The sequence below is a fragment of the Blennius ocellaris genome (assembly GCF_963422515.1).
Source record: "Blennius ocellaris genome assembly, chromosome: 7".
NCBI classification, from domain to species: domain Eukaryota; kingdom Metazoa; phylum Chordata; class Actinopteri; order Blenniiformes; family Blenniidae; genus Blennius; species Blennius ocellaris.
The window spans coordinates 4746882-4760947 of record NC_137656.1 but is presented as its reverse complement, the minus strand read 5'-3'; the positions used below and the strand labels follow the sequence as shown (position 1 = coordinate 4760947).

The 14066-nt window shown below is 42.1% G+C and overlaps 1 protein-coding gene across 9 annotated transcripts in view; it reads right to left on the bottom strand.

Moving 5' to 3' along the window:
* The window catches only part of wdfy3 (WD repeat and FYVE domain containing 3), an 85853-nt gene that overhangs the window by 71300 nt on the left and 487 nt on the right, over window positions 1-14066 (bottom strand). The window lies entirely within an intron of this gene.

Genomic DNA, 14066 nt, shown 5'->3' with positions numbered 1-14066 from the left:
CTCTGTGGAAAATTTAAGAAATCTCTCAATAAACAGCATGATTTGTGAGACTTTGGTGGAAAGGTAGAACTGGGTGTCGTCCTCATAACAGTGAAATTGAAGATTATGTTTACGAACAATATGGCTAAGTGGAAGAAGATAAATGAAGAGAAAGAGGCCCAGGACAGAGCCCTGGGGGACACCGGAGCAGACGGGAGATGGCGGAGTTGATCTGAAAGATTTTAACTGGCTCAAGGTAACAGGAGAACGTGTGATAATGACGAGTACTGCAATATTGGTATGATTTGCAAACACACCAGTAGATAATGTTTATGTCTTTGTCTTTTATTAGTTGTTCTAAGTAACAGCGTCTTTTCTCTTGTCCATGATTTACATGAGCTGTGACTGCTTTCGTTTTTTTTAATACACTTTATGACCTCAGTCATGTCTGTTTTCCTAGTGGGTGGGAATCTAGTGTAACAGGGCTCATCTGATTAGTCAAACATGTTGATATTCGAAGCCTGAATCTACAGTACATGGAAACTTAAGTTAAGTCTGTCGTTTGCAATTTGGACGTCCCGTAATCATAAATCTGCTATATATCGTGTAGCTCTCGTCCATAGTCTTGCATAGAGGAAAAGAGCCTTGTACTTAATTTTCAAAATCAACAAATCTGTCACATTTGTTTTATCTAATACAATTTTCCCATTCACGTCAGAATTTTTACCCATATTCTAGGTGATACAGATCTGGAGTCTCTTGTTTCTTTCTGAACAACTGCATTCTCATGATGGACACCTCACAAAGCCACGTCGACTTTCCCCCTCATCCCATTCATTTGCGAAGGAGCATCATAAAAGATGGGAGAATGTGGAGAGCAGTGCAATGGAAGAGACAGACGGCCATAAAGGAGCTTCCAAGTGTGATTTTGTGATTTACAAGAACCTGGCATCTGTGGCACTAATGAAATTACCCCCCCCCCCCCCCCCCCCCCGACTGAAACCCGTTTTGGTCACAGAACAGGACCGACCAACGCCTGAACATTCCCCACAAGTCCGCCTCACATCGGATGACTTCATGATTTATCCAGAATTTGAACCCTTTAACTTGGACACTCCCTTTGTCCCAAACAGACAAGAGTTTCTGCACTTTCCATTTCATTAAAAGACGTGTTGGGGGGGAAATCGCAAAACAAGCTACCACAAAACATCAATCAGCTACAAACAAGACATTGATAAATGGAGGGAAATCAAAGAAACTGTTGGAAGCGCAGTCTTTGATTTTCCACAATGAGCTCGTCATGTCAGCTGCCGGGGCTGTTTCTCTTCAATTTGAAAGAAAATTTCATGAGGACGCATACAGCTGTGTTAAATCTCGGGCATGTTTTGTGCACATGAAAGGAGACAGGACCTAAAAAGGCCCAGGCTTGACGTTTACGATACAGCCTGCATCGGCAGCAATAGACGCCACGCCGATTACCCGCTAGCCACCAACTCTGCCAGTAGGAGATAAGCGACAAACAACAAGTCATGCGGCGAGCAGCGGATCTCGTCCAAACAACGCGAGCGCCTCAGTGACAGGATGTTTTCTAGGGTACCTTTTTATGGCGTTGGAGCCGAACAACGAGCTTTTAAAGCTGCACAATGTAATACAAACTTATCGTCATATCAACACATGCAATATCCCTATCGATAAATTGTGTTTCCCTGTACTATGCATTCATGTTCTGCAAATTCAAAAGGACACAATGAATTAGCTGGAGGCTCTATAATCTGGATGTTAGTGGGAGGAAGATCGTCTAGAATCTGTATGTTAGCTGAAGTAATATCAATAAGTGGGAGGAAGATGCTCTATAATTGATAACTGAATCAGGATTATTGAGGCGCTCCTTCAGTAAACAGGATTTAAGTTAAATAATTACTGCTAAAATCACAGCTCTGGTTGACGCTAAAGCTAACAGCTAATGACAAAGCTATAGAGACAGCGGCTCCTAAACTCTTTCAACTTTTACAATCGTGACTGCGTCACTAATTTCACTAAAGTAATGCGATGCTGTTGCTTCGGTGCCAGAAACAGGTGACTTTATAAATGTTTTTCCCCACTAGTATTTACCAGAACTGTGTGCATGGAGGCCAAGATGAATTACTGCCGACGCAGATTGAAGCACTGATGAAATGACAGCGTGTTCTCAGTGCTCCCCTCTCTCCTTCCGACATCCTTCCCCTTTCTGTCATGACGCATGCACTCAATCATCCGAGCACAGCCACCGCTTCTCATTTCAAGCATTTACCAGGACATGAGCCTCTCGACTGTTCCCATCGCAAATTAATCGAATCAAATCCTGCACTGGATGGACCGGCAGGTTTGCAGTAGTCCACAAACAACGGAGCCAACTGGTGCCTAGAGGGGGGGGGGGGGGGGGGGGGCGTTCACACCATAAAGATGTTTCCAGTTTTTAAAAAAATAAATGGCTGTGGCCGGTTCTTATTAGTGTCAGGAAAGCAGCAGGTGGGAAAGAAAATCTTGCTGAAATCGAGAATCCAAAAGGAGAAGTGGCCGGGCTGCTGGGTTAAAAATAGCACATCCAACTGGTCAGCTTCCTGAGTCACTGGTTAAAGCTGCAAAGCTCTCAGTGGAAACAAAGAACAAGAAGCACTGACAGAAAGCCTCTGTAGAGAGACCAGGATTTGTTTGAAGAGTCTCTGCGGGCTTCACATGGAGACCCGCTAAAACCTGTGAAAACAGACCAAGACTAGATCCTGGGAAAACTCATGAGTCAAAGGTCAATTGATGATTTGAAATAATGAATCTTTGGTGGGTCTTGTCATTAAAAGGTAGTCCGGCAAGATATTCGGTAAAACCAATGTGCAATGTGGTTGGTGAATATTAAGCTATCTGGGATAAATACAGGCAGATGATGTTAATGTCTCTGTCCTTGTTCTTCGTGATAACAGTGCTGGTTCTCTTGCCCCTGATCATCACCGACCGTGACCTTCTTCTCTGGCTGATTCAGCTTTAATTGTGCATTACACTGTGATCTTTGTTCACCAGCAGAGTTTTCTACAAGTGCTCAGTGCCAACACAGTGGTTTCCAGTACAGGATCGAGCCTCCTGATATAGCAGTGCCAGCAATCCAATATTGACAAAATTCAATTCAGAATTGCAGATAATGTCATTTTAAGGTTTGATCTCAGTCTTTGAGGTTTTGAAAATCGTCTCTTTTGGGCGTAATTCATTTGCAGATTAGTCAACTTCAGTCAATGTTAATATTTCAGAAAAAAACTGCGCCTCTCTAAAATGCAGTCTTCAAACCAAGTGATGTTAATGGAACGTCACAAATAAATGGTACTTCAGATATTTTTTTTTATTATCAGCGACATATTTCTGTGTAGTCATACTGTCTATATCTAATATGAATGAAATGTGTGTTTACAAGATGTACAAACCATTGCATTTATTTTTCATCTAAATCTTACCCTATTCATTTACAAAGCGGTATTTGTAGCTTTAAGACTCATACGTGGTGTTTTATGGCATTTCGCTCTCAACCACACAAACCCCAGTTTCTAATTGCACAATGCACTTTTAAAATAACACACAGGTTAGATTCAAGCGGACTAAATATTCCCCAAGATGACGCGACAAAATGTCCCGTGAAAAATGTAAACCACAACATTGATCTGAACTGTAGCACAACAAAGGCAATGTTATCCTATCTGTGTGCCACCGTCACCAAACCTGTAAATGTTAACATAGATTTAAATACATGCTGTGTTTCCACTTCCCTTCATTGATTTTGTTGAGTACGGTTACATCGAACCGAGCAGAAGTAAATTCAAATTCAAGCTAATAATTTTGAGTTGTACTCAACTTAAAATAAAAATTAATCTGTTTTTGCCATAACATGTTCTTCCCTGCAGACTGTAGCCAGCATGTATTTGGGAACAATGCTGACTGTGAACACTGCTGACTGGTGATACGAGGTCCCCGTGTAACCGAGAGTCACTGAAGCAGACAACAGCGCTGGGAGAATGGTCGGAGCACAGCGGGGCCGGGGGCCACTAGCTGGGCCAAACACATGTCAAGCAAGGAAGCATAAGGCCGAGCTGGAAAATCAACAGAAGAGAGGGCAGTAATCTGCAGACAAACACTCCACTACAACTCACCCCTCCTACTTGGTATTCAGAGGCTGCAGTGAAAGGGACGATCTGTTGTCCCGGGACTCTTCACTTGGACTTAAACCTCACGCTGCTGGTCAAACTGAACCCACAAGATATGGGAAACTCACTTGGTGGCTTAAATGACCCAGGCTGTGATTGATTGATAAAGCGATTAAAAGGACATGTGCCTGACCGAAAGCCTTTTCTTTTCTGTTGGCTGACTTTTTGAGGGAAACCATAACTCTTACCGAACAAAGAATGATTTGTGTCTTTCAAGGCCGCACAATACACGTTTTAACGGTAATGGATTGAAAAGAAGATCTGTTGTCAACACAAGCAAGTGCCGTAGATATTACTAGATGTTGACTTGTAAAACTTTGTTGACTTCCAAATGTTGATAAAGCAATAAATACATTTGTAATAAATCATGACAGAACCAAAAAACAAGGTGGTATATTAATTTGTTCTGAATTATGTAATAGTTTTAGTACTATTAAAGATAATATGTAAAAAAAAAAAAATTATACAACCAGAACTGTGTGATCAGCCATTATATTAGAGCTACTTGGTGTTCTTCTGAAGGAATAGCCTAATTGTTAGCACAGCTGGCTAACAAGTTAGATGAAGACAACAAAGAAATGTAAAATACCTTTTTTTAATCTATTGATCTTTGACGCACATCTGCCACATCTTACACGTCGTGCTGCAGAAGCCACTGATGCTAGTAGGTCTAATAAGCGGATGTTATATTTATCAAACGTATGACGTATGTGGTGAGTCACAGCGCCCCTAAAAGCCTGTCATATGTACTGCATGCCTTTAGGCATCCTGTTGAGGCGTATTCATAGTGACATGTGGACGGAATTTTTTGGAGAACACTGGACAGAAAAAGATTGTTTATTTGATTGTTTTTTTATTGAGTAGCACTAAACACTCCAATTCCATGAAACTTGGTTCAGTATTATCGGATGTCTGAATGAGTGTGTCATCAACATACATGCATCACCTCCATCTTCTATAATGCTCAATCCTGCGCAGGAGCTAATCCCAGCCAACTATGGGCTCGAGCAGGATACATGCTGGACAGGTTACCAGTTCATCACAGGGTAAAAACACACACACTAATTTAGAGTCACCAATGAACCTCACATACATTCTTTGGACCGTGGTCGGAAACCAGAGTACACTGAGTAAACCCACGCACATACGGGGAGAACATGCAAACCACACACAGAAAGGCCCCAGCAGCTCATCAACAAACAGTAGCACTTAATTCTTCTTTAAACATCCAAGAAGTTTAACTACTGACTCACATCTGGTTGCACCCTTCAGCCAACGAGACTACACATTTAAGTCCTTCACCATCCTCCTGAATTATTGCTTTGAATGAAATGTATACCTTCCCCAAGTCTGGAAACATTTCTGTTCGGTGTCTTACAAGAATTAAAAATCTAGACACACATATAAGCAACCAGTGATGTATTTAGCCAATAGCTACAACTAATTAATCATTCAATTATATCTGACTTCTGTACGTCCCTCCTAGTCTATTAAGACAAGCTTACCGAAGGGCACCCCCGAAAAAGGGAGTTTGTATAACTACTGCATCCAGCAAATTATAGTGCTAATCAAAGTGCTCATGGATACAACTCAGAATCAGAGTTTTCCTGAAATTAAATATGCCTCAAGGTAATAAGGTAATAAAGGAATTTCTAATTATACAAAAAAAATTTAAATGATTTGTGAAACAGTTCTTGAATCTTGTTAATTTCTGACCTGGAAGGTGGTAAAAAAAAAAAAAACTCTTCTTGCACCACTTGTACCACTGCACTGTGACCAAGTTAAAGTTTATAAGAGGACATCTTAGTTGCTGATCCAAACTATGTCACGGTAGAATGGATGTACCCAAGAGTCGCCAGAAAGGGTTCAAAATGACTGACAGCGTGAGTGCACGCAATTTACAATCCTTGCGCAGCATTATTTTTTGCAGAACTTTGAGATCTGAAAAAAACGTAAGTCTGGACTTAGCAGGTCTGTTGCGTCACTCTTTTCTATGACCTTTATATATATGTATATTGGGATGACCAGAAGTTGCCCTCTGCAAAGAGACAGCACACTGCATCCTCAGGGGAGGGGGGGGGGGGGGGGGGGGTTGGTGGAACAGGGGTAGAGGTAGTATCTTTGATTGGAAGGAGATTGACAACTCAAAGCCCCTGAGAGTTTCTAGGAGTTCTGGACTGTAAATAAGACTCTGCAACCCTAAGCATTACCAGTGCTGTCTGAGAGTGTCAAACCACATCTCGTCTTGGCCGAAGCAAACAAAACAAGTCATTGGCATCAATGGAATGTCCTTTTTCCCTTGCACCGGGATACCGAGCTTGCTTTCTTGGCCCTCCAGTTCTTTTCAAAGTATTCTCTTTAAGCGAACGCCAGCTTCAATGAATGTCTCGCAGAGTTAGCACCAACTCCTGGGAGATGAAGGCAGCCAGTGCCCTGGAAAAACTCGTCTCTTCAAAGGCCTGTGTGGGTGCTTCTCTGGAGGAAGTGATGTAATCTCAGGAATGCCTTATGTCCAACATTTCACCAGAGCGCGTGAGAACTGAGGGGGGGGGGGGGGCTCCACAAAGTAGAAAAATATAAGTTGGCATTAACTAAGGGAAACGCAAACTTTTCAAAATGAAACACGAAAGTGGACAAAGTAAAAGACTGTGTAGGTACAGTGTCAAGTGTACAAACACCCACCGGGCAAATGGTAAATTGTTATTGTCAACAAGATACTGAATAATCCATAATGAGGTGCAACTGTTACAAGAAACAGCCATAAATAAAATCCCTACCAAAACAATATCATGTGCACTACGACACATCCTGGTTTTTTGTTTTAATCCTTCGGGATTTTGGCATGCCGTCCATTTTTTGCGCATGCGCAGCAAAACCCAGTAAAAGGACCAATTGATGATCATCTTGACATCCTGCAACAAAGCAGAACTAGTTTTTGTTCGATTCTTGATTTGACCCCTGACGGTGGTGATGAACGTGAACCCTGAGAAATACATGCATCGTACAATTAAACCCACCAATTTGTTAAACTGATGTGAAGCAAGAAATGTTTTGTTGAAGCAACAGTAATCCAAACGCTATTACAAAACTGACCACAGCAAACATACAGAAGTTCTCCTGTTTGCTGGAACAAAAAGCCCTCCTTGTTTAAAACTCACCGACATTTCACAGCAACACAAAAAAAATTAAGTTTTTACACGGTGAAGTTAGAGCAACTTGTATATTTGCTAAATATCACAAATTTATCACTCCAATGGTAAATATTGTGAAATAGAATCACCGTTATGAAAGCAGAATGCCGTCAATGACCAGACAATTGTGCAGACCGGGAAGAATGAAAAGAGCCATGATTCGCTAACTCTATGTTGTGTGGATTTGTCATTGTAGGTTTACATAATATAGCAAACAAACTATTTTGCCAGTTTTGTGGTGACGAGAAGTTGTTTCCGTTTTTTCCAACATGAATATTTCCAATTGAGTTCTCAACATTTTATAGTCCAACAAGCTGACAATGTGAAATAATACATTTATAAATAAAACTATATGAAATGTTGCTGCACAGAAGTGAATGGGTTACTTTTTTTGTTTAGTGGGATGCTTAGGAGCTCTTTCTATAAGGAGTTTACATGTTATCGCTGTGCATATGCGGAGTTACCTCCAGGAAGCCTGGGTGACAACTGCTGCGTTTAGTCTTGAGATATTTTTTGGGAGAAATTGTAAACCGTTAAACAGCCTTTCCCATGTTGTGTAGGAGTGAAGCCTTTATTTACACCCACACAACATACATCTACTGCCAGCCTGTTTTAAATTCTATCCCTCCAGCTTTAAATTGTTTACAATATCGAATTCCTTACCATCTATTTTTTTTTTTTCCCCTGTGGGGTAAATATGAAATAAATGTTGAAATAAATTACTCCACATTCCCATTTTATCTCAGTCGGAAAAGGGCATTTTCTTTTAACAGATATATGTATAAAATATAACACAACTACGATATATATGTATATACATATCCTTATAAGCAAGATAGTAAATAAGTAAAGAAATAAATAAATGATTCAACTTCCTGACAAAGTACCTCAACAAGTACATCAAGTAAATATATAGAAAGATAAAACAATTCCATAAAGGATTAAAGCCTGAACTTACATCTCTTTACATCAATCGTGCTCTACGCTTTCCCCATTAAGGTCCAAGCACTTCCATCATACCTTAACATTTATATAATTACTGTTATTTAAAGAATACTACTGTCTTAAAGTTAAAATGCTAATATTGTTACCCGATTACCTGACATAACCATGGCACCTCATAGCTTTAAGGTAAGCAACACGACTGCCACATAGAGATAACATCAACAAATGTGCCGTTTGTCATTACAGCGGTAACCGTAAACAGCCCGTGCGGTCGCCACGGTGACAGGCTCAGCAGCCAGCTCCGATTTTTTTCTCTCCCCCTACCTGCTATTCTCTCTGCGTTCAGCCAGCATCTCAACGCATCAGTGGCAGACAGGATGATAAAAATTCCAACGCAAGTCCAAAAACACCGACCGCTTTCGGCCCCCTTCCCCAAAGTTGCGTCTTTCCGACGAGAACGGGCGACGACAATGGTGTCATGCCTTCCCCCTCACGGCATCGTGAGAAGAGGAGAGGCGAAGCGCCGAGGCATGGCCGGCGATCATTGGCAGTGCCAGTGGCTTTGTTCACTCGCCAGCACGCTGTGTGTGTGTGTGTGTGTGTGTGTGTGTGTGTGTGTGTGTGTGTGTGTGTGTGTGTGTGTGTGTGTGTGTGTGTGTGTGTGTGTGTGTGTGTGTGTGTGTGGTCTGCCGGGACTGGCACAGCTGATCCCCCCCTGACACCGGGTGGGGTGTGCAGGGCTTTGGAGGACGAGGATCGGAGGGGTGGAGTGAGTGTGTGTGTGTGTGTGTGTGTGTGTGTGTGTGTGTGTGTGTGTGTGTGTGTGTGTGTGTGTGTGTGTGTGTGTGTGTGTGTGTGTGTGTGTGTGTGTGTGTGTGCGTGTGTGTGTGTGTGTGCGTGTGTGGGCTGTAACAGCAACAGGAACATACCACTTACACAGAAAGAGGGGAGAAGGAGGGGGAGGGACAACTCACAGCAGTGAGCGTCATTAATTATTCATCTCCTGGACATTTTAGGAGTCATTATGTACGACCAACCTCACCCAGATCACATTAACTTTGCATCGTTACATACGACATGCCCCTATGTTCCTATAAGGTATATAACATCTATGACAATAAAATTCCAGTTAAAAAATTCAAAGTTCAACTGCAAAAATGTTGGACGATTGTGTCGATCAACAATTTGGTACCTATGACCCTTGGTCATTCACTGAACACCTCAGTAAATTATTATTTTTTTGCAAAGAAATTGCTCTGAAATAGTGGGATTGACTCATATTGGAGTCTATTATTCAGACGCTTCTGTCACCAAGATTTGAAATTTGAATCTAAAAAAAACAAAAAAACAAGCAGAAACTAAAAAGAGCATCAGGACATCCTTTCAAACATGTTTCAGCACAGCTGCAACTCAAGACCAACTAAGTTCTTGTTTTATATATATTATATATATATATTACATATGGCGAAATAATCTGGGTTATTAAGGCTTGTGGCTTGTTTGGTAGAGTGGTCGCCTGCCAGTCGGAAGGTTGCAGGTTCAATTCTCCACCTGTCCATCTGTCCTTGAACAAGACTCTGAACCCCAAATGACTCCCAATGGATGGAATAGGCCACCCAGCATGGCAGCCGACACTCCGGTGGCAAATTCTAATGATCGTCTACTTGTGCACGTGCAGAATAACTATTTATTACAGCTGTTTGTGCACGTGTACAGTAGAAGCGTTTTCGAAAAGTTGCGTTTACCCTGAAGTGGATTCGGAATGTTTCTAAAAAAGTTGTGTTTTCAGTGACTCCGGTTTCATCCGGAGCTTTTGTGATGCCCCTCTTGCTCGGGGCAAACGGAAAGCCATTGAGGATGTAAACTCTCACGCGCCACACATCGCAACGAAAGAGTTTTGCCAGAACATTAGAAAATGAAGATATGCGCTTTACAGTAATTACCTACAGCCCTGCGTTCTCGCTGTCACGTTCACTAGTGCTTGGTGAATCAGCGCCTGCATTAAGCATTCTGGGGCGTAAGCAAACAAAAGATATTACAGTAATTGGAGGCGGCGCTCTGCTTGAGTTATCCAGTGTGACAAAGACTCTCCACACAAATATCCTGTCCTCGAAATAGCAAAAGTGAAGTTGGGGACAGCAGATCAGCAACATCGACAAGCTGCTCTTTTTTTTATAATCCTGCAAAGGTTAACTTAAACCAAATCAGCAAATAAAAACATCAACAAACAGTAGTAGCGTGGGGGGAATCGTAACAACATTCCTCCCTGGTGGTTATGTGTGCAGCCACACTGATTCCAGCCTGCAGTGCGTGTTGTGTTCAACCTCTTGTGACGTTCCGGTTATTCCCCTGGGGGCTAATTAGAAGTGATCCTCCGCTGGTTTATAATTGCACGCCGCATCTCCTCGACGAATGCTACGCTGCAACTCAACTCGGCTGCCCGACGTAGCATCTGTGCCGATAAACATCGACACAGGCCCATTTTTTGTTGTTTTTCTCCCCCCAACAGATACTGTCTGCGTCATAATTGTGATTCCTGAAGACCTCCAAGGTAATGCAGTGAACATTCTTTGGGTGGTGGGCAGCCGCTCAGGTCCAAACAAGACATTTGGAGCTGCGTCTCAAGCTATGTGAAACACGTTATTTAACGCTCTTTGACACGGCGAGACTAAACAACTGATGATTAGGGGGGGAAATGGTGAGTCGTAATGGGAGCTGCAATCTCACGTGCATCTTCCCTCCGGCCTGGGAAAGCTTCACGTAGCCTTGTGCTACATTATCCACAAGACCGGCTCTGCTCAATCAATATCAAGGGCCTCACAAAGAGCAGAATACCCCCCCCCCCCCCAGCTACGATAATACAAGCACACAGAGCAAAAGGCATAATGGGAATCTAACGTGAGATTATGTTAATCTTGGCTTTGTGTGGATTTGCTGCATTAAGCTTCATGTTTATCCTGCTTGATGGGAACTTTTTCACCTAGCTGAGTTTCTTTTTGTCATTTCCTGTTACTAATACAGCATCATTATAGCGTAAACAGTTGAAGATCAGGTCAAAAGAATTGGAAACCAACAATTGCCACTCCATTAAGGACCAACGTGATACCCGACGTCAACAAAAGGATGAAGGGTTAATGTTAACAGGTTGATGAATTATGTTTCTCTTCATTCTCTGGATGTCAACATATTCAGCCAATCGGATGAAGCCCTACTGCCCTACATACCCTCCCACTGGGCAGATGGGAGTGGGTGAGGTCGCAAAATGTGCTGGTTGAAAGAACAGAAACAAGCTGGAACTAGTGGCTAACTCCCTTCACACTATTCTCATGTGAAATCCGTAAACGTTCATTGGTTGATCGTTGGCATGACGACTCAATAATTTAGACGTCGGCAACAACTCCCGGGGTGGAACGTGAAAACATTTTGCTTTCTGAAGCAAGGCTGCAGTCAATAACTCTCAGCTGCAATAAGATCGAGAACAACAGCGGTGGATGGAGAGTGATCGGACAGCACTCAGCCATAGGGATGGGTACCGAAAACTGTGCCTAACGATGATTCTGCTTTTCAAAACGCGACGCAAATCACACTCGCTGCAATATTTCCGAGGCAAAGTGCAAAGTCAGCAGCCGGCATGCTTCTAATCTGAGGAAGCTCCTGGTTAAGCACTAGATGTTTCTCCAGGCTGATGAGATGGGTCATTTGTTTTAAAGTTAATTTGCCCGCAATTAATCCCCGTCGCACAATGTTTCCAGAGGGAGTAAGGAAAACAATAGGAGTACTTGGAGCAAGATTTTAATTTGTGCATTATTAAGGAATAACACAACGTAGTTGGAGTTAAGGGTTACCGGATAAACACACAAAAGTACCATTCCGAGGTAACTGGTATTGGTACCATATTGGTTGAAATGTGAAAAGTCCCTATTCAGTCGTTTTGGTCGCTGCTTTGGTGAGTCACGGTTGTGCAGCAGCACTCGGACTACTTTCTTCACGTTTCAAGTGTGGTGTTCTGCTCAATCGGCAATGCGTTTTATTTGCTGAAACTATGTCAAGTCGTCCAGACACAATGCCAGACAGGAAGTTGACAAGCATCCTGAATCCAGTCAATACTATTTACGAGCTGGAAACGTACCAAAAAACAACAAAGCTAACAAACTGCAAAGATTCTACAACGTTGTAGATGAACTTCCTATTGAGGCACGGATGTGTTACAGTTGTGTTTCAGTCAGCACATATTGCCGACAGTCATGAGACGACACAAACCAGTTAAATGGGCCAATCTCCTTTATCTCCCGGAATTTAAAAAAATAAAATAAAATACAAAGAGAATTTCACAGCATGGACGGTTGTTCGCCTTGAGAGAAAAGCAGAAGAATGGGAAACCTCAGTGAGGACCTCAACACGACTACAGTTTGAGTAATCTCAGTCAATCACAACAAAAAGCAGAAGTCCACTGGTAGTTTCACTTGCACACAGGAAAAATAAAGAGGTTGAACTTGCAGGTATTCCCACGTACTTGTTGAGATTATCTTTTAATTCTTAAACTGGCACAGCTTTATCTCATAACAATATTCTTTTTGATAAGAAAATGCACCAATATCTTTGGGAATACAACCAACAAAGACCAAATAAAATGACAAACCTCCCAAAAAATGTCTATTTACAGTATTTAGTTTTAGATATTTCAGTCTGTGTCATATCTATTAATAAGTTTATAATAATTATGAGTTAAATGATCAGAGGCTGAAGCAAAAGTAGCTTTTGAAGGAGGTTCTTGTGAGAGGTGGCAAAACAAGTGATAGTTAATAATACCGCATAAAATAAAATAAAAAAAATAATTTTCTTGTATTTACATTTTTCCTTCCATTTTATTATTCCAATCTTATTAAAATGTAATAAATAGTTGACAAATCATTTAATAAAATGTTTGGGTTATTCTTTGTAGAAAATAAGTAATATGTGTGATTAAATGATGCATCATGATACATTTTGGCCTTTCAAGCGCCACTTTTAACGTTTTTTTTTATTATTTCTTGTTGCAGGAATAGCAGGATTTATCGTAGAAAAAATGTACAGTTATGATGCTCAATCCCTACAGATTGAAGATCAATCCTAATTACAACAGCAGGACTTGTGAACTAAATGACTCATGACTTGCATGGATGAATTTGTTCAAACTCTAACGTAATGCTCGCAAAATGACAGCTGCTGGGACGTAGTCAGTGTTTACATTTTAATCTCCAGCCTTTACCACACCTCAACAATACAGTGACGATTTTAATCGCGATAATTAGATTAAATCGTCGCACAGGTGAAGCTCTCCGGTACGTCGGCGATTATAATGGCGATAGAAGGAATGCAAGTCAGTGTGTCACAACCACCAAAGACACATGAGATGATTTGCTCCGTTGTCATATGGGCACTGAACCACACATCCCGGGACAAATGCTCCGTCACGGCGGGGACTCGAACCAGCTCCGGGCGGACAGAGCTGCTCGCGCCGTGGCCGCCTCGCGTGATTGCGACAATAACACCAGCAACCCGCCGCTGTCACCGGATAAACACTGCAGCGTCGCTTATCTTGCCCCCTCATAAAAAAAAACACGCAATAAATCTACACCCGTGCCACGACCTGGAGCCGTCGCCTTTGTCACTGCGTTTTCCCGCAGACATGACCCGGAGTGACTGCGGGTTTTTTAAGGGGGGGGGGGGTTCCGGCTCCTCCGGCAGCCAG